The sequence below is a fragment of the Sciurus vulgaris genome, assembly GCF_902686455.1.
Source record: "Sciurus vulgaris genome assembly, chromosome: 4".
Lineage (NCBI taxonomy): Eukaryota > Metazoa > Chordata > Mammalia > Rodentia > Sciuridae > Sciurus > Sciurus vulgaris.
In genome coordinates, this window is record NC_136464.1 from 93,943,199 (window position 1) to 93,962,655 (window position 19,457).

The window sequence follows — 19,457 nt, forward strand, 5'->3', positions numbered from 1 at the left end:
ATATGGGTGTTGGATTAGGATTGTTAGCATAAAAAGACAGGACGGATGCAGACTTCATGAATCATTTCAGCTGTTTATTCAGGAACAAAGTTTCACACTTGGAACAGGGAATGCGGGAATGAAATGGCCCTGGTGAACCCACTTTCCTGATGGAAAAGAGCCACTGAAACACGAAAGAGAATGGGTTTATATAAATTATTTTGAGGGGTGGTTTAATGAAGTTATCAGTTTTCCCGGGCACTCAGGAATTTGAAATTTTGGGGTTGGGGGTCTGTGGGCAGCATCTGAAGAGGGCTTACTTTGAAGGAGATTAATGCCTCCTAAAGACCCTTACTTTAGGGGTGATAAAACATCTCCTCCCTGTCTGCACCCATCCCTTGGAAAACATTTGTCTTGGGAGATGAAGGCTGTCAGTGCAAGGCCTTCTTTTTCACTCCCTTTCCCAGGCCTCATTATCTTGGGGATTTTTTCATTTTCCATATCTATTATTCCAGACTCTGAAAGGAAAGAGGAAATCTGGCAATGATATCTCTAACTTCTTCTAGCTGAGAGGGGGCAATGTTGGGGAAGGGGCCTTCCTTTCAGAGTTCTGGAAGTGAATATGGGGGCTTGCAGAGGGGGATGTGTGAGGGGAAGTCCTGAGGTCATCCCAAGGATGTTAACTCTTTTTATGCTGCTCCAGGAGTTCAGGTGGTGAGCTGTGGGAGGAGGGATGTTCTGGGATGTTTCCCAGCAGTTGCAACTAAGGTGCCCACTTTGTTAAAAAAAAAAAAAAAAAAAAAACTGTAAAACTAAAATAGGGAGAAGAAAAACAGTAATACGTGAAGATTAACTAGTTTGTTAGGTTAGAGGCAAAAAAATGTAGCATATAGAATGAAGACTACTTACTAATGTTAAGGGTATTATTCTAATGTGGAAGATTTATTTGTCAGTGTTAAGAAAATGATTTCAGCATGTAACATAATTGAGGGCTCTGTTATTTTTAGTCAAGACCCAATCAGATTGGGTATTCTTCCCATGAGTTAATGGGTTCGGTTCCTTTGGAGCATAGCAAGCATGATTAATCTTGGAACCATATTTTCCTGGTGATTTAGTCACTTCCATCCTGCTCAACAAATTACATAAAATAAGACCAAGGATACAATTAACAGTATATTCAAGGCTAGCAACTCAGTTACATGTAGGAAAGTACTTAAAAGGGTCAAGGGAAGATATTCCTTCAGCTAAACTGCTCCAAATTTCTTCGTTGTCAGAAGTAGGTGTTTGGCCATTAGCCATGGCCAGGACCTGGGAGTATAATGTTAATACATCCAAAGAAGCATCATGAAAAGGATCAAGTCTCATTAAAAGATTGTGTACACTCAGCCTTGAAACTCAGTGTCCTTGTGTGAAACTGTAGTAACACAAAAGTGAATAATATTATAATTGCATTGAAGTCTCTGATTCCACTGTAAATCTTTTAATGGCCCAGATAAAATGTTTAGTATTTCCACAGGGAGCCAGGGGCTAATGGCTTTATCACTTATTCTACGATAATTGCCAGTCTTCAATTCTGACTTCATATGTGCAGGCATGTATGCACAATAAGGAGTCTGAACAATCTAAAACTAAGTTGAGGGTACAAAAAGGTGATGGCTGCCTCTAATATTTGAGAACAGCAGGACACCAATTAATTTCTTTGATTCTTTCAATCAAGTGCTGACAGTACTGCTTCTCAGTCTGGCCTGAGGCAGTTACAAATCATACGGCTGTCAGGAACACCTATTCTGGGATAAAGGAAAAGAAAAAAAAAAAAATCCTAGGAAGGCTGCCTGGTCTTTAGAGAAATGGGCAAAGAGGACCTGGTCTCCACCCTGGCTTCCAGCCACTCTTTTGCCCATGGGAATAAAATTGGAGTTTGAGAAAGGAGCTCAGTTTCTGCCATTGTTTCCCAGCTGTTTCTGCTCACAACTGAAATCTACATGGGTTGTAGGTGAAGGATATGGAAAATCACAACCCCAGGACAGAGAAATGACAACCCCCCAAAACTTTCTGACTGGAAGAAGAGGGAGGAGGAAGGCAATCATTAATCCTCTCCCAGTAAATCCTTTCCCAGTAACAAGGGACCCTGAAAGAAAGTAAACTGTCATCCCTTCCCAGGTTCATCCCCAGCCTCTCCACCCAAAACAAACATTCATAAGACGTCCTGAGTGGAGGAGGCAAATACTGAAATGCTGGCCCTGGACTTTTACCCTTTCCCATTGCCCATGAGTCCTGGAAGGAGAAGAGCAAATAGTAAAGCTCTGGGTAACAATGGGTCCCAAAGGAAGTAGATAAACAGTGAACTCCAGCCTAGTTCTGAACTTTTCCAAGTGACAATGAGTATTAGGCATTTACAACTTCTTTCCTGACTGTCCAAACAATAATTAAACCACCTCATTGTAAACTATAAAACTCCAACTCCTTCTGTAACCAGTAGCCATTTTTCTACCCAGAAAATGAGCCTGATTGATTGACTTCCCTGTAAAATAAAGGAAAGCTTGCTGATCTATTTGAGGTCTGTTTCCATCCTGGTTATTTGTGTTTTCAATAACTGTGTTGGTTATTTTTGCTTACAGTAGGCCTCACTGATTTCTTTCTGGGTTCTTATTGTAAGCTCATGGCCTACAAATGACAAAAGCAGGAGACAGGCAGCAAACCTTGGATCAGCAAGTTTTCCTTTATTCTGCAGTGAGGTCCATCAACTGGCATGAGAGGGCCCATTTTCTGGGTATGGAGCTGCCCCCGAGTTACAGAAGGAATCTGGGTTTTATAGTTTCGTTGGAGACAGCAGACGTGAAGTTTTCAGTCAGGAACTTGTTGTACAGGTTAGAACTTTAACTCAGGAGGGTAATTGAAAAAAGGTTGAAACTCATTATTATCTGGGGAGATAGGAGTCCAGATCCCAAGGGATGAGTATTCAAATCTTGCCCATTGCTTTTCTTTCTCTGGGATCCATTGTTTCCCAGAGTTTCAATATCTGCTGTACCTCCATGTAGGACCAATTTGCCATGGGAGAAGGTCAAAGTTCAGGGCCCAGCATTCAGGATTTGCCTCCTTCCTTCAAGATGCTCCAGGATTGGGAAGGGGTAAATGTTTGCTTTTGGTGGAGATGCTGGGGATGAACCTGGGAAGGGATGAAAGTTTGTTTTATCCCCTCAGGGCCCATTGTTATTGGGAAAGGGTACACTGGGAGAGGTTTATTGTTTGGCCAGTTTCCCCTCCCTCCTCCCAAGCCACACTGTCCCTCCATTTTTCTTGGGGAACTGTCTTGTAGGAATATTATTTCCATAACCCTCACTTGTCTTATGGGTTCAAAGAATGAAATCCACAGACGGTGGCAGAAGACAAAAATTAAAGAAAGAAACTTTGTTTTGAATGAAAGGAGAAAAGATGGGACTCCCCTTGATGCTAGGAGGAAACAGGTGGAAAGCTTTTCCGCTTGAGTACATTAGTCTGAGGACTTAAAACTTTTGGATCAGAGTTCCTGCTAAAACAGACTTTAAAAAGCATTGGGGCTGGCGTTGGAGTTGTGGCTCAGTGGTAGTATAACCAAAAGCTTGGTCCTTGTCCCCAGTGCCAATTCAATAATGAGGACACAGTTTTGAGAAGAAGTTTTATTTCTTTGCTAGCAAAAGAGAAGCACAGGGGACTCCTGTCCCAGAGACTATGATTCTGCCCATCAGGAGGACCAGGGGCTTTTAAAGAAGCTCTTCAAAGACTACATTCCAGGTGTACCCTGACAGAGGGTCCTGGGGCTCCCTGGTGGTATGTTAACATTCACTTGTTGGGGCTGGGATCGTGGCTCAGTGGTAGAGCACTTGCCTAGCATGTGTGAGGCACTGGGTGCGATTCTCGATGCCACATACAAATAAATAAATAAAGGTTCATCAACAACTAATAAAAGAAAATATTTAAAAAATTCACTTGTTAATTTGGGAGATATGCACTTCCTAGATCCTCTGACAAATATTTCCTTCCCGTGGAGCATAGATAATTCAAGGTAATCTGGTTCCCTACCCCCATGTTAGGGAGGGGGAGGGGGAGAAGAGGAAAAGGAAAATATGTCCCTTTTAAAAATAAGCCTCAGAACCATATTCAGAAGGTGAAGTGGACCATTGTTACAGCAGAGCACTTGTCTGGCATGTGTGAGGCCCTGGGATGCCTTTCCGTTGCATCACAACCTAGCTTGTCAGTATGAAAGCTGTTCTCCCCCGCCCTTTCTGCTGCAGTCATTTCCCCGCCTCCCAACTACTTGTCAGTCTGTGAACATCCTAGCTAGCTATTGGTTCATCCGTCAGCTTGCAAGTATCTTCTCTGTTATTGGTCCCCTGTTAGCCTGGCGGAATTCAACTGCTTAGGGATAGCACTCCCGCCATCTTTTCTCTTGCTTTCTCTCTCCTCCTTGCTTTTCCACTTTCTCTAAAGTGCGCCCTTTCTCTTTTCCTCTCATTTTCTCGCTTACCCTGCAGGGAGACACTTTGTTTGCTTAATAAATCCTCTTATGTGATTTCCCATGTCTGGCGTGGTTTCCTGGGTTCTTACAAGTAGCACATGTAAATAAATAAAAGACCCATTGACAACTAATTTATATTTTAAAAAAAGCATTGGGGCAATTACTGTAATCTATGCTGTATAGATGTTGGGAAGGTACCAAGGCCCTTGGCTTGGCCCCTGAGTTTCTATTTGACTGTGTACTTTTAGTCCTTAAGTCTGAATTTTTTTGTAACCTGTTAGCAAAAATAACCAACATGGTTTCAGTACCTTAATGAAAATTTAAATAACCAGATGGAAGCAAACCTAAAACCAATCAGCAAGCTTTCCTTTATTCTGCAACAATCAATCAGACATGGGAGGGCTCATTTTTTGGGTACAGAAATGGCTCCTGGGTTACAGAAGGAGTTTGAGTTTCATAGTTTAAAATGAGGGTGAATTAATCACTGGAGACTGTGGACATGCTGTTCAGACAGTGAGGGACCTAGTTGTGCAGTTTAAAATTTTTACTCAGGAAGGCAGCTATAAAAAGTTTGAAACTCATTGTCACTGGAAAAAGCCCAGAGCTAGGTGTTCATTGCTTATCTTCCTTCCTCTGGGACCCTCTGTTACCCAAGAGCTTCTTCTCCTTCCAGGACTCCTGGGCAATGGGAAAGAGTAAAAGTCCAGGTTTCAGCATTTCAGATTTGCCTCCTCCCTTCAGGACGCATTGTGGTTGGGAAGGGATGAATGAAGTGTTATGGAAAATAACATTCCTATAAGACAGCTCCCCAAGAAAAATGGAGAGACAGTGTGGCTTGGGAGGAGGGAGGGGAAATTGGCCAAACATTAAACCTCTCCTAGTGCATTAATCCTCTCCTATCTTTCCTGATAACAATGGGCCCTAAAGGAAAGGGGTGGATATGGAATGCTGGGCCCTAAACCTTGAACTTCCCCCCCTGGAAAATTAGTCCTAAATGACAATGGGCAAGATTTGAGTACTCATCCCTCAGGGTCTGGTTTTTAACCTGTACAACTAGCCCCTGATGGTTAAAACTGCACGGTCAAAACTGCACATACTAGGCTTCCAATGATTACATCATCTTCATTGTACCCTATAAAACCAAAATTCCCTCTGTAGCTGAGGGCCATTTTCCCATCCAGAAAATGGGCCCCAATAGCACCCAAGTTCTCAAAGGAATAAAATCTTCTCTGAATTCGTTGAGGTCTGCTTCCCATCCTTTTGGGCTTAAAATGAATGTTTCCTTTTTCCCTCAGGGCTCTCCAGTAGGAATATTATTCTCCATAACGCTTCATAACCTCCATTTGGGTCCACCCCCATTTCCATTTTCCCACTACTCTCCAACAAAGGAGTGGACTAGAATGCATAACTTCACAAGATTGCCTTTACATTTGGGGGAAAAAAAAAAAAAAAAACCTTAATTGAGACCCATTTCCTCATTATCTGACAATTAACTAGCCTATCTTATGGGGTGAAGAGTGAAAGCTGCCAGTCACAAAGAATGTGGCAATGGGTACCAGTACTATTAAATTACAACCTGGGGACAAAATAATCTCCCCTTTTTAAGATCTGAGAGGATGCCCCATTTGGCCGGGGGACACTTACTAGGTATAGCCCTACCTGTTGCCCACAGAGATAAAATATAAGAGCCTTCCAGAGTCCCCATGTATGCAAACACCTTTGTCTTGGCCCTGCTGATTTCTGCCGAAGGAGGCCCCTAACAGTCTCCCTGTGCTCAATGTGACTTTCATTGTGTAATGGCAAAACTAGACCTGGTTGTGAAATGAAATCACGAAAATGTTATGGGAAGAGTCCAATGTCTGGGGAAGGGGTCAGTTCCTCTCCGGTCTCCCAGCCTTTCTCCAGGAAGCCTGGTTAACCATGGGTCCCTACCTTTTCCATTGCCCTATGAGTCTGACTACTCCCTCCTGAAATGTAATAGATGTCTGTGAAAAGAGCTGTTTCTTCTTATCTGTTCTGTGAGCATGCTTTATGTTAGAGACCCTGCACAGGCCTTCAGTCACATAGATCAGGATTTTTTTTTTTTTTTTTGAAAGAAGAAAAAACCCAATGATAGGATGGGTGTAAGATGACATTAAATAACCTGTAAATATTGTGAGAGACCATGGATCAGGGCTCAGAATTTTGGAGTGTTGATCTCCTATGGGCCCGCTGGCATAAAGTAAAGCTTAGTTTCTCCTACTTTCCAGAGTGCCATTTGTCCTTTCCACAACCATTGCACAGAGTGCCCTGGAGAGAGGAACGGTGGGGGTGGGGAGTGTTTCTGGATACAATTGACAGTGGAGAACCCCCTTAAAGCTTAAAGTTGATGGCATTTTGATGATGATAAGGGAGACTAGTCAAACAACAATATCTTGTGGGGGGGAAAAAGAAAAAGGAAAAAAAACAAAAACAAAAAAGAAGTAAGTCTTTTTTTTTTTTTTTTTTTTGTAGAAGCCAGACCGTCAGGATCCCTCTTCTGGGATAAATTTTGTTGTGTAAATTAATGTACAGAAAACATTCTCACCTCAAAAGCAACAACTTCATTCGCAAGTGCCTCCCAGGTAAAAGGAAACAGAGCCTGCTCTGCTGGAGGCCTACTAAATATGAATGAGATCTTTTAGGCAAAAGGGACCCTGAGAAAGGTATCAGTGTTATCTTAGCCAAGATTTTGTTTTATGAAGAAATGACTTGCCCCAAGGGAAAAACAATAACCTAAAAGTGAGGCATTAATGGAGATCCATTCTTTTCTGGACAATGTTTAAAACATGAGTTGAGTCAGTTTTGCCAGATGCCCTACAATATGCCTATTTCACAGGAAAAAAAAAAAAAACCTCACACTGATGAGTACCAGTTTACACAAGGTGTGAGAGCTATAAATTTTTAAAGTGTAGTGTTCATTAGGATTTATCATTGTTAACAGAAACTGATGACTTAAAATTTTGACCAGAACTATTTTTGTGAAAAACCTAAATATATGTGACTAGAGATATGTATACATCTGGAACTAAATGTGTGCTTGAGCCCTATCAAAATGTTCTGTAAAACTTTATAAAATGAAAGTTCATGTAGGTTTGACCAATAAGTATTCTCTTTTATATATTGTATCTCATAAAAGGGTCACACTACCATTAAAAAAAAAAAAAAGAACAGCTTTTATTTGTCTGCTTTGACCAAGTCTATTTCTGATCATTAACACTAAAACTACAAGAGATTTAAGGATATCCTTGAATTTTGCTAGTACTGCTAAACTTCGCAAGACTGTGTGTAAGGTCAGATGTGGGTGACCAGAAAGGAGACAGACCAAAGTGACTGAATAAGGCTTTACTGGGGTTTGGCCCTTGGGCAAGATTCACCAGTCCTCCAGGTGAAAGGCCAGGGTGGAGGGCTGGGGAATCCATGCATGGCTCTGGCTGATTGGGCCTTTATAGTCTGGAATTGGCTGGGGGTCCTGCTGAGTGACATGTGGGTGCAGGCACAATTAGAGTTCATCTGCCAGCATGACTGGTTGTTCTTTGATGCGCGCAGGCTGCCTGATGTTCCACATGCACGGGCCTGCCCACTGCCCTGCTCCCCTCTCATCCATCAGCCTGAATCCAACCTAACACTGTGATTATCTGCAGATTCTGAATTTTACTTTGAAAATTAAACCTAATTAATATGAGGACATCTGTGTAATTGTGATGCTATTAGTTCTTCTTTGTACATTATGTATATTCGTGTTCTAGTAAACAAGGTTTTTTGGGAGGGGTGTTGTTTTGTTTTGTTTAGAAAATGGAAGGGCTGGGGAGATAGCTCGGTCAGTAAAGTGCTTGCCTTGTAAGCACAAGGCCCTGGGTTTGATCACCAGCACCGCCCCCCCCCCCAAAAAAAAAGAAAATGGAAAAATAAGTTTTATTGCTTTGCTAAGCAAAGGAGAAATGCAGGATACTGCTCTCTCAGAGGCTGTGTTTCTGCCCATCAGCAGAAACAGGGGGTTTTTAAAGAGGTGATTCAAAGGCTACATTTCACATTCTAAGTTGGAGTTGTAATTCACATATTAATTTGGGAGATCGTCATTTCTGAGATCTGCTGGTGCCATCCCCAAAGTCTGGATTACTACATTCTTATGGTGGGTGTGTACTCAAGGACAGAAAAGTCTGCCTAGGATGGGGGAAAAAAAGGTCCTGATTCTCCTGAGATTAGGGATGGGAGGAGTAGGGAGAGAGGAAGAGAAAGAAACATGTCCATTTTAAAAATAAGTTGCAGGTGATATTGAAGCCAGAATTGGGGATAGGAAGTTAGTGTAGAAATAGGGGATCAGATCAAATTGAGGAACTGACTGGCCATGAAAACCACCTGCCACTGGAAGTTGGAGACTGCCCCTGGGAGAATGGAATGTCAAGGTCAAGGATCTCTGGAGCCCATGGAGCCCACTGATTATCAAATTTACCTGTGCTTGTCAGGGGCTACAGGCAAGGAGTTGCTAATTAATGCCCCCTGGGCCCTTACCTGCCTGCATCACTTTCACACTCCCTCTGCCATCTGCTTCTCACTTTTTGCATCTCACTGATACCAGTGACGAGTTCCGCTCCCTCTAATGTTGAAGTTTGAACACTAAAGAAGCATGCTAAAGCAAGCATATTAAGCAGGTTTTATTTAAAGGTAATAATACAGACTTCTGCCAGGAGGGAGAAGGGGGCCATGGCTGATGTTCTAAAGTCCCAAGAATTGAGCGCACCCTACATCTTTTATAGGTTAAGGTCGCTTTTGTTCTCCAGTTCTCTCCCCCCTTATCTCTCCTTCCTGCCTATGTGACTAGGCCTGGTTTTGCAGGTGAGATGTAAAAAGTGAGAAGTGATGGGTAGGGGGAGGGCCAAAGTGATTCAGACAGGCAAGGACCCAGGGGGCATTAATTAGCAGCTCCTTGCTTGCAGTTCTTGATAAGGGCAGGTAAATTTGGTAATCAATGGGCTCTGGAGATCCTTGACATCCCATTCTCCCAGGGGCAGTCTCCAACTTCCAGATGCAGATGACTTTTATGGTATCCATTTTCTCAATTTGACCGGATTTCCTATTTCTGTTCCCAATTCTGGCTTCACAGGTACTACAGTGAGCAGTCACATCAATGTTTATAGCAGCTCAATTCACAATAGCAAAACTATGGAACCAACCTTGATGCCCTCCAACAGATGAATGGATAAAGAAAATGTGGTACATATACACAATGGAATGTTGGTACTGCCGTAACGGTGATGAGTTCTGCTCCTTCTAATGTTGAAGATTGAGCACTAGAGAAGCACACTAAGGCAAGCTCCAGAGATCCTTGACATTCCATTCTTCCAGGGGCAGTCTCCAACTTCCAGAGGCAGATGACTTCATGGCTTCATTTCCTCGATTTGACCCGATCCCCTATTTCTACACTAACTACCTGTCTTTAATTCTGGCTTCAGTGTTACTCAGCCTTAAAGAAAAATGAAATTATGGCATTTGCAGGTAAGTGGATGGAACTGAGAATATTATGCTAAGTGAAATAAACCAATCCCAAAAAAACAAAGACTGAATATTTTCTCTGATAAGCAGATGCTGATCCATAGTGGGGGGTGGTTAAGGAAGAATGAAGGAACTTTGGATTGTGCAGAAGGGAGTGAGGGGAGGGGTGAGGCTGCGGGGGATGGGAAGAATGGTAGACTAAGACAGGCATAATTACCCTATATACATGTATAAAAAAATTTTATAAAAAAATCACTGTCGGGGGCTGGGGAGATAGCTCAGTCGGTAGAGTGCTTGCCTGGGTTCGATCCCTGGCACCCCAAATAAATAAATAAATAAATAAATCACTGTCAAAACAAAGATAATGAAAAAAATAAAAGTAAAGAAAAAAAGTTGCAGGGTCTGGGGTTGTGGCTCAGTGGTAGAGCACTTACCTAGAATGTGTGAGGTACTGGGTTTGATTCTTAGCACCACATATGAGTAAATCAATAAATAAAGGTCCATCAACAACTGAAAAAAGATTCAAAAAAAATAATAAAACTGAGCATGGTGGTACATGCCTGTAATTCTTAATAGTGGTCACCTCATCTTCTGAATATAACCCTCATTGCTCTGAGGCTTGTTTTTTTAGAACATTTTTTTTTTTCCCTCTCTTCTTCCCTCTACCTAATAAGATTGGGAAGGCAAGGTTATCTTTTTCTTTCCCTGGTAAACTGCCTTTGAACACACCCACCACAGGCAGGAGATGCCTGCTGAAGATCTGGGAGGTGGATATCTCCTAAATTAATGAGTGAATCCTAACACATCATCTGGGTACCCTGGAATCCACTACCAGAGCACATCTGGAGTGGGGAACTTGAAGGGTTATGGAAAATAATATTCCTGGCGCGCGAGGAGCTGCTGCCACTGCCACCAGCGCAGCTGTACTGGACCACGGGCACCCGGCCACCCCCCCAACCCATCCTGTCAGCTGCATCCTTGGACTTGTTCCAACAATCTGTTAAAACATGGTGGATTACTATGAAGTTCTAGGTGTGCAGAGACATGCCTCTCCCAAGGATAACAAAAAGACATATCAGAAACTGGCACTAATGTGGCATCTAGATAAAAATCCTAAGAATAAAGAAGAAGCAGAGAGAAAATTCAAACAAATAGCTGAGGCATATGAGGTGTTATCAGATGCTAAAAAACGGGACATTTATGACAAGTATGGCAAAGAAGGCTTAAATGGTGGAGGTGGAGGTGGAAGTCATTTTGATAGTCCTTGAGTTTGGCTTCACGTTCCGGAACCTATTGGGGTTCAATATTGACTGATCCCCAGAGTCAAAGTGCACACACGGCAATGCAAATCACACAATGAGGTTTTATTGCAAGCTCGAGCCTGGACCACAACCAGCCTCTCAAACCACTACCACGGCTGAGTGGGGAGCGGCCCTGAGGGATGAGAAAGCACTATACTTAAGAAATTTCCAATCATTCACATACAAAGACCTGTACATTATTGGTTAACACTGGAACAGCTAAACATTTGTTCTCTTTTGGTTGGGTCCTGCCAATTTATTTGAATCTCATTGGGTCCCACCAAAACTGAATGGTCCTGGAGGAAGAAGGGAGGAGAGAGGGGGTGAACTATGCAGTAGATGAGTCAGGGCTAGGCCTCCTCCCCTGTCCTTGATAGATAAGGTTTCTGGGCAGCTGCCCATTTCTCAGACAGATATCTCTTAACAGCCTTGATAAACCCCGGGGGTCCGGTATGTCCTGTTTGTCCTGTATTGGCTCTTGAGGGTAGTACCTGTGCGCCCTTTCCTGGGGGGACGTTTTATGGGCCAGTTCCTGAAATGGCTTATTCATTCAGCATGGCTGCACAGATGTCACCTTGTTCTCAACAAACCCAGGTGATGTCTTCAGGAAAATTTTTGGTGGAAGGGACCCATTTTCGTTTGACTTCTTCGAAGACCCATTTGAAGACTTTTTTGGGAACTGAAGGGGTCCCCAAGGAAGCAGAAACTGAGGTGCAGGCTCATTTTTCTCTTCTTTCAGTGGATTTTCATCATTTGGAAGTGGATTTTCTTCATTTGATACAGGATTTACTTCATGTGGGTCACTAGGTCACAGTGGCCTTACTTCATTCTCTTCTACATCATTTGGTGAAAGCGGGATGGGTAACTTCAAATCTATATCAACTTCTACCAAAATAGTAAATGTAATGTATAAAGCTGCTCCCCTGCCCATTCCGTTGCAGTCATTTTCCCCACCTCCCAACCACTTGTCAATCTGTGAACATCCTAGCTAGCTATTTGTTCATCAGTCAGCTTGCAAGTATCCTTCTCCGATATTGGTCCCCTGTTAGCCCGGTGGAATTCAACTGTTTACTAAAGCTTCCCCACCATCTTTTTCCCATCCTTCGGTCTGCCCTCCTCACTTTCTCTATCCTCCTGGCTTTCACACTCTCTCTAGAGCACGCCCTTTCTCTTTCCTTTCTCTTTTCCTCTCATTTTCTCTCTTACCCTGCAGGGAGACACTGTTTGCTTAATAAACTCCTTTATGTGATTTCCTGTGTCCGGCGTGGTTCCGTGGGATTTCCTTACAGTAAATGGCAGAAAAAATCACTACAAAAAGAATTGTTGAGAATGGTCAAGAAAGAGTAGAAGTTGAAGAAGACGGCCGGTTAAAGTCCTTAATGATAAATGGTAAGGAGCAGCTGCTATGCTTGGATAACAAGTAATTCAACGCACACATTTAACAGGAATGTTAAACTATAACAAGCACCATTTGAGGATTAACAGGAACTTTTTTTTTTTTTTTTAAGATTTCAGATGAATGCTGGCAACTTAGTAAAGTTTTGACAATTGTTTAAATATGTAATGTTAAGCTTAGGTTTAAAAAAGCTGGTAAACTGGGTCTTTGTCATTTGCTCAAAAAAAAAAAGAAAATAAATATGAATGTGTTTGGTGCATTAAAAAAAAAGAAAGAAAGAAAATAATATTTTAAAAGACAGTTCCCCAAGAAAAAAGGAAGGGACAGTGTGGCTCAGCAGGAGGGATGAGAAACTGGCAAAACATTAAACCTCTTCTAGCGCACCCTTTCCTAATAACATTGGACCCTAAACTTAAACCTTCCCCCATCACAAATTAGCCCTAAATGGAGGCACAGCAAATATTGAAACAGGGAAACAATGGATCCCAGATTAAAAACAATGAGTCTCAACCTTTTTACAACCGCCCTCCTAAGGATTTAACCTGTACACTTAGCTCCTGATGGTCAAAACTGCCCGTACATGGCTTTCAATGATTACATCATTGCACCCTATAAAACCAAAATGCCCTCTGTAACTGAGGGCCATTTTCCTCATCTGGAAAATTGGTCCCATTGGCGCCCAAATCTGGGAAGGAATAAAGGCTTCTCTGAATCCATGGATGTCTGCTTCCCATCCTTTTGTACTTACAGAACTGTCTTGTAGGAATATTATTTTCAATAACCCTTCAATAGTAATAATAATAAGTTGCAGTGGCAGAGCAGCAAGGGCTATCTTCAAAGCATAAAGTGGACCAACCTCTGTTATATTTCCCCACTGTCAATTTCTGCATTCCATTTCTATTGATAAATGGGGACAACATCTCCAAGTGGCTTCCTGCTAAAGAGGACAAAGATGGGGCAAGTAACCCAAAGTTCTTGTTCTCTGTCAGGTGAACAGTTAAGGGTATTGAGGATCGGAGCAGTTCAGAGGTTCACAGTGGAAGATGGCAGGTGACTGGACAAGGCAAACTTAGGGCAGAGATCATGTCCTTCCATTTAATTGGGGTCAATATTAGTTCTGGAAGTCAACTTTATATCCCTTTGTCCTATAGGCGATGGCTCATTATCTCAAATTAACTCAGTTGTATTAGAAGCACAATAGCAGGCAACAGTTATACAGTTTACATGGAAAATACAAAATGAAATTAACAGGGCAAATATATATTCAGTTTCTATAATAGCTATGAACCAAGTAAAATGATTTTTATAATCTTAAACCTTTACTTAGTTATGTATTATATCCCATTTATTTTGAGATCACAATACTCTTCAGAACAAAATTCAATCTTTTGGAAAATACTCTAAATGAGCTCAAAGGTAGACAATTTTGAAGCCATTCTAACATGGGAGTAAGGTGAGAGACAGTTTTTTTTTTTTTTCCTTATCTCTGATAAGGTGGAACTCATAACAAATAACACAATACACCATTATATCTAAAACATGAATCAAACAAAGGCTAAGAGAGCTTTTAACTTTCTTTTGTGTGGAAAAAGTAGCAAAATGCTTCCATGTTTTACAATATCACCTTTAAACAAATCAGGATGTCCTTATTACCTTCAATATGTACATTTAAGTTCCTACACCATTGTGAAGAGTAACACAAAATTGTATAAATACCATATTGACAACAGGTTACTTTATCCAGCTATAAAACATTAAATGACATGATTAAACACCAACCAAATTTGTTATTTCTATACAAAACCAAGACTATTGCTACAAATGATTTTATTTTTTATGAGATCCATATTTTTTAAAAAAATTTTAACGGACTGCATTTTTATTCATTGTATACAATTGGGGTAAAACTTTTTATTTCTATACTTGTATACAATGTAGATTCACACCATTCATGTAATTATACATATACATGGTGTAATACTGTCTCATTCTACTATCTTCCCTTCCCCCACCCCCTCCTGCCCCATTTTTGTCTACACCATCCAAAGTTCCTCCATTCTTCTCCTCCCTCCCACCCTCCCCCTCATTATGTATTGTCATCCACTTATCAGAGAAAACATTCAACCTTTGGTTTTCTGGGCTTGTTCTATTTCACTTAGCATGATATTTTCCAACTCCATCCATTTACCAGCAAATGCCATATTTTATTTTTCTTTATGGCTGAGTAATATTCCATTGTATATATATATACCACAGTTTCTTTATCCATTCATCAATTGAAGGGCATCTAGGTTGGTTCCACAATCTGGCTATTGTGAATTGAGCAGCTATGAACATTGATGTGGCTGTATCTCTGTAGTATGCTGATTTTAAGTCCTTTGGGTATAGGCCAAGGAGTGGGATAGCTGGGTCAAATGGTGGGTCCATTCCAAGTTTTTTGAGGAATCTCCATACTGCTTTCCAGAGTGGCTGTACCAATTTTCAACTCCACCAGCAATGTATGTATGTGCCTTTTTCCCCACATCCTCACCAACACTTATTATTGCTTGTGTTCTTCATAATAGCCCTTCTAATTAGAGTTAGATGAAATCTTAAGGTGGTTGCTACAGATAATTTTAGTTTAGAGAACAGCAACTTGATCAAGTGCTCTTCTAAGCTTTACACCGAACTAAGTTTAACTTTTAAAGTACAATTTAGAATCCAGAGTGTATGGGAACAATTACCACAGGTCTTCATGGGTTATCAGTACTAGCAAAAATCAAAGGATACCTTAAATCTCTTACATATTTAGGAAACAGATAATTAATAGAAAAAGACTTAGTCAAAGCAAACAGATGTAAGATAGGTCTTCAAATGGCAGAGTACCCCTTCTATGTCAGACACAATGTATAAAAGAGCATTTATTGGTTACCTTGCTAGTAAGCCTATATAAACTTACATTTTATAAACTTTCACATAACACTTAGACAAGGCATAGACATAGTTCCCAGATGTATACATATATCAAGTCACATATATTTAGTGTGTGAACTATTTTGTTATAACTTAAAATAATTGTTGTTGTTTAACCAATACAAAGTAATCATTGAAGACTTTAAAACAGACCAGCGCCATTGCTGCGGGGGATTGTGGGAGCCTCCGCGTCCCGCTCGCTGGGAGAGAGGTACCTCTCCTTTTCCCTCTCCCTTTCCCTAAGGAGTGGAGTCAACATATCAATGGAGCAAGTCACAGTCGCCGATGCCAGCTTCTTCTTGAAATCTACCCAGAATGGAATCCTGACAATGATACAGGACACACAATGGGTGATCCATCATGCTCCAGCAGTCTACAAATCCAGCACCAGGAATTCTGGGACCTCCACCCCCCTCCTTTCATCTTGGGGGACCAGCAGTTGGACCAAGAGGAAATCTGGGTGCTGGAAATGGGAATCTTCAAGGACCAAGACACATGCAAAAAGGCCTAGTGGAAACTAGCCGGGTTGTTCACATCATGGATTTTCAGCGTGGCAAAAACTTGAGATATCAACTGTTGCAGCTGGTGGAACCTTTCAGAGTCATTTCAAATCATCTGATTCTAAATAAAATTAATGAGGCATTCATTGAAATGGCAACAACAGAAGATGCTCAGACTGCAGTGGATTATTATACAACCACACCAGCATTAGTATTTGGCAAACCAGTGAGAGTTCATTTATCCCAGAAGTATAAAAGAATAAAGAAACCTGAAGGGAAGCCAGATCAGAAGTTTGATCAAAAGCAAGAGCTTGGACGTGTGATACATCTCAGCAATTTGCCCCATTCTGGCTATTCTGACAGTGCAGTCCTTAAACTTGCTGAACCTTATGGGAAAATAATTACATATTGATGAGGATGAAAAGTCAGGCCTTCATTGAGATGGAGACCAGAGAAGATGCAATGGCAATGGTTGACCATTGTCTGAAAAAAGCCCTTTGGTTTCAGGGGAGATGTGTTAAGGTTGACCTCTCTGAGAAATATAAAAAACTGGTACTGAGGATTCCCAACAGAGGCATTGACTTACTGAAAAAAGACAAATCCTGAAAAAGATCTTATTCTCCAGATGGCAAAGAATCTCCAAGTGATAAGAAATCTAAAACTGATGGTTCTCAGAAGACTGAAAGTACAACCGAAGGTAAAGAACAAGAAGAGAAGTCAGGTGAAGACGGTGAGAAAGATACAAAGGATGACCAGACAGAACAGGAACCTAATATGCTTCTGGAATCTGAAGATGAGCTACTTGTAGATGAAGAAGAAGCAGCACTTCTAGAAAGTGGCAGTTCTGTGGGAGATGAGACTGATCTTGCTAATTTAGGTGATGTGACTTCTGACGGGAAAAAGGAGCCTTCAGATAAAGCTGTAAAAAAAGATGCAAATGCCAGTGCTTCAGCAGCAGCAAAGAAAAAGCTTAAAAAGGTGGACAAGATCGAGGAACTTGATCAAGAAAATGAAGCAGCGTTGGAAAATGGAATAAAAAATGAGGAAAATACAGAACCAGGTGCTGAATCTGCTGAGACTGCTGATGACCCCAACAAAGATACAAGTGAAAATGTAGATGGCCAAAGTGATGAAAACAAGGAAGACTATACAATCCCAGATGAGTATAGAATTGGACCATATCAGCCCAATGTTCCTGTTGGTATAGACTATGTGATACCTAAAACAGGGTTTTACTGTAAGCTGTGTTCACTCTTTTATACAAATGAAGAAGTTGCAAAGAATACTCTTTGCAGCAGCCTTCCTCATTATCAGAAATTAAAGAAATTTCTGAATAAATTGGCAGAAGAACGCAGACAGAAGAAGGAGGCTTAATATGTTCAAGAAGCTTAATTTCAAAGAAAACAATGGTTCTTTGTTTTTAATGTTAACCTTTTTTAAATACAATACTGATAGTTAGAAGAAAACTATTGTACTCTTTTGTTTTAGTGGAAAAATATTAGATGTCTGTTCATGTGTTAAGTGTTATAGCAAAAAAAATACACATAACTGTTAAGTTAATGAAGAATAGTTTTTGTTTCATCAGAATGGCAACAGACAGAAGAAGTACTTTGTAGAGACTGACTCCGTAAGCTACATTAAGACAACTTGCACCACTAAGTAAAAGATAACATAGAACCGTTCAGAGAAATGAAATTTAGTTCCAAGCTTCAAAGAAATGTCAATTTTTGATTCCATTCAATAAAGAACAAAACCAATTGTATTTTTATTACTTTCATCTGAAACATTCCACATTTTAATCTGAGCCTTGCAGACTTTTCATTTGGAGTTTGAAGCTGTTTTGGTTGCATTTCATTTTTAGAGAACTCATGTGAAATTGGCAATTCAGATGCAGGTGCAGTTTTCTTTTAATGTCATGCTGTTGTTTAGGTAATAAGCAATATTAAGTAATTGGCTTTAGATTTTGTAATTTTTTTCCTGAGTTCCTGCTAGGTTTTGTATTCTAGTAGTCGATGTATTTTCAGTGAAATGTAAAAATATTCCCGTTCTCTTTGACCAGTATTAATTTCTTGAGATCTACTGCTTGTCACTTGAATCCTATAGCTGTCATACATCTCTGGTATAAGCAATATTTTGATTTTCGAAGTGTGTGGACCGTCTCTTCATATTTTCAAGATGTAATTTTTACATTTCTGCATTTTAAAAGTTTGGCCATAATTCTAGACGCACGCTTCTAATTCATGTACCTGCACATGTGACCTTTGTGAACAGAAATTTGCATGTATAATCTGTGTTTACTTGTAACTCTCTGGTTATTTACTGCTTATATCTGTGGATTCAAGTTACTGAAGTGAATACCAATAAAAAAAAAAAAAACCTAGGCCATGTTCATTGATTATACATGTTTGCAATGTTAACCAATATATTTGTCAGTTGTGATTTTTATTCACTGTTACACTTTTGTGCATGCTTTAACAAATTATTACTTTTTAAATCTAGAGTGAGTGTTCTAAAGACTGCTACTAAAGATCTGAATTTAAAAAAAAAAAAAAGACTTTAAAACAGGTATAAATCCTAATTCCTTTAAGACTTAATTTGCCTAAATAATAAGCCTAACAGATATAAGAAAATTATCTTGAGAGATAAGAGCAGATCAGTGTTTCAATTTTGCTTCATATCAGTACATTAAAGTTCAAATAATTTTGACCATGCTAATTATACCCAATTTAATCACAAATACAAACTTTTGGGGATTTATCTTCTGCAAACCCTCTGCAACTTACTTAAACATTCACAACTTGTTTACATTCTTAGTTTTGTCCTCTTTCATCTTGGACTTTAGAACAAGAACATTACTTTACGGGACAAAACCCTTTCTCATCTAGAAACATTTCTTTTACCTTCTAATTTTCCATTCTAAAATATATTTCCATACCTATAATGTCCTTTTATCTTTTCTAGTTTCAGATCCTTTCTTAAATTCATATTCTGAAATAATCCTTATGAATATTATCTGTGCATTTAATTTATACAACAAATTTCATTCCAGGAGAAGGTTACACAATCCAGCATATACAAAAACTGTGCCTTAATCTTTTTTCTCCCAGGTTGCATTCAAGGGGTTTGAGTATCACAGGAAAGCAGGGAGCTGAAACTCCAAACCTTGGTTCTTATGTTGTGATGAAAGAAAATTTAAAGTCAGACACCAAAAGTCATGCAAAAAAACTATTAAAGTAATTCAAAGTGAGTTTCAAGCAGAGAGCACTCTCAAGAAAAAGAGTAGGCCATTTCTAAGCAGAGAACAACATAGGAGACAATGTTGT

General features: G+C 40.3%; 2 pseudogenes across 2 annotated transcripts; both read left to right on the forward strand.

Moving 5' to 3' along the window:
- The first annotated feature begins 10,992 nt into the window (after positions 1-10,992).
- On the forward strand, positions 10,993-12,710 carry LOC306659234 (dnaJ homolog subfamily B member 6-like; annotated as a pseudogene). Its single transcript has 3 exons — positions 10,993-11,279; positions 11,881-12,193; positions 12,586-12,710. The product of its transcript is annotated as a dnaJ homolog subfamily B member 6-like (transcript).
- Positions 12,711-15,800: 3,090 nt separating this feature from the next.
- LOC306659807 (matrin-3-like) lies at positions 15,801-18,536 on the forward strand (annotated as a pseudogene). Its single transcript has one exon. The product of its transcript is annotated as a matrin-3-like (transcript).
- The last annotated feature ends 921 nt before the right edge of the window (positions 18,537-19,457 follow it).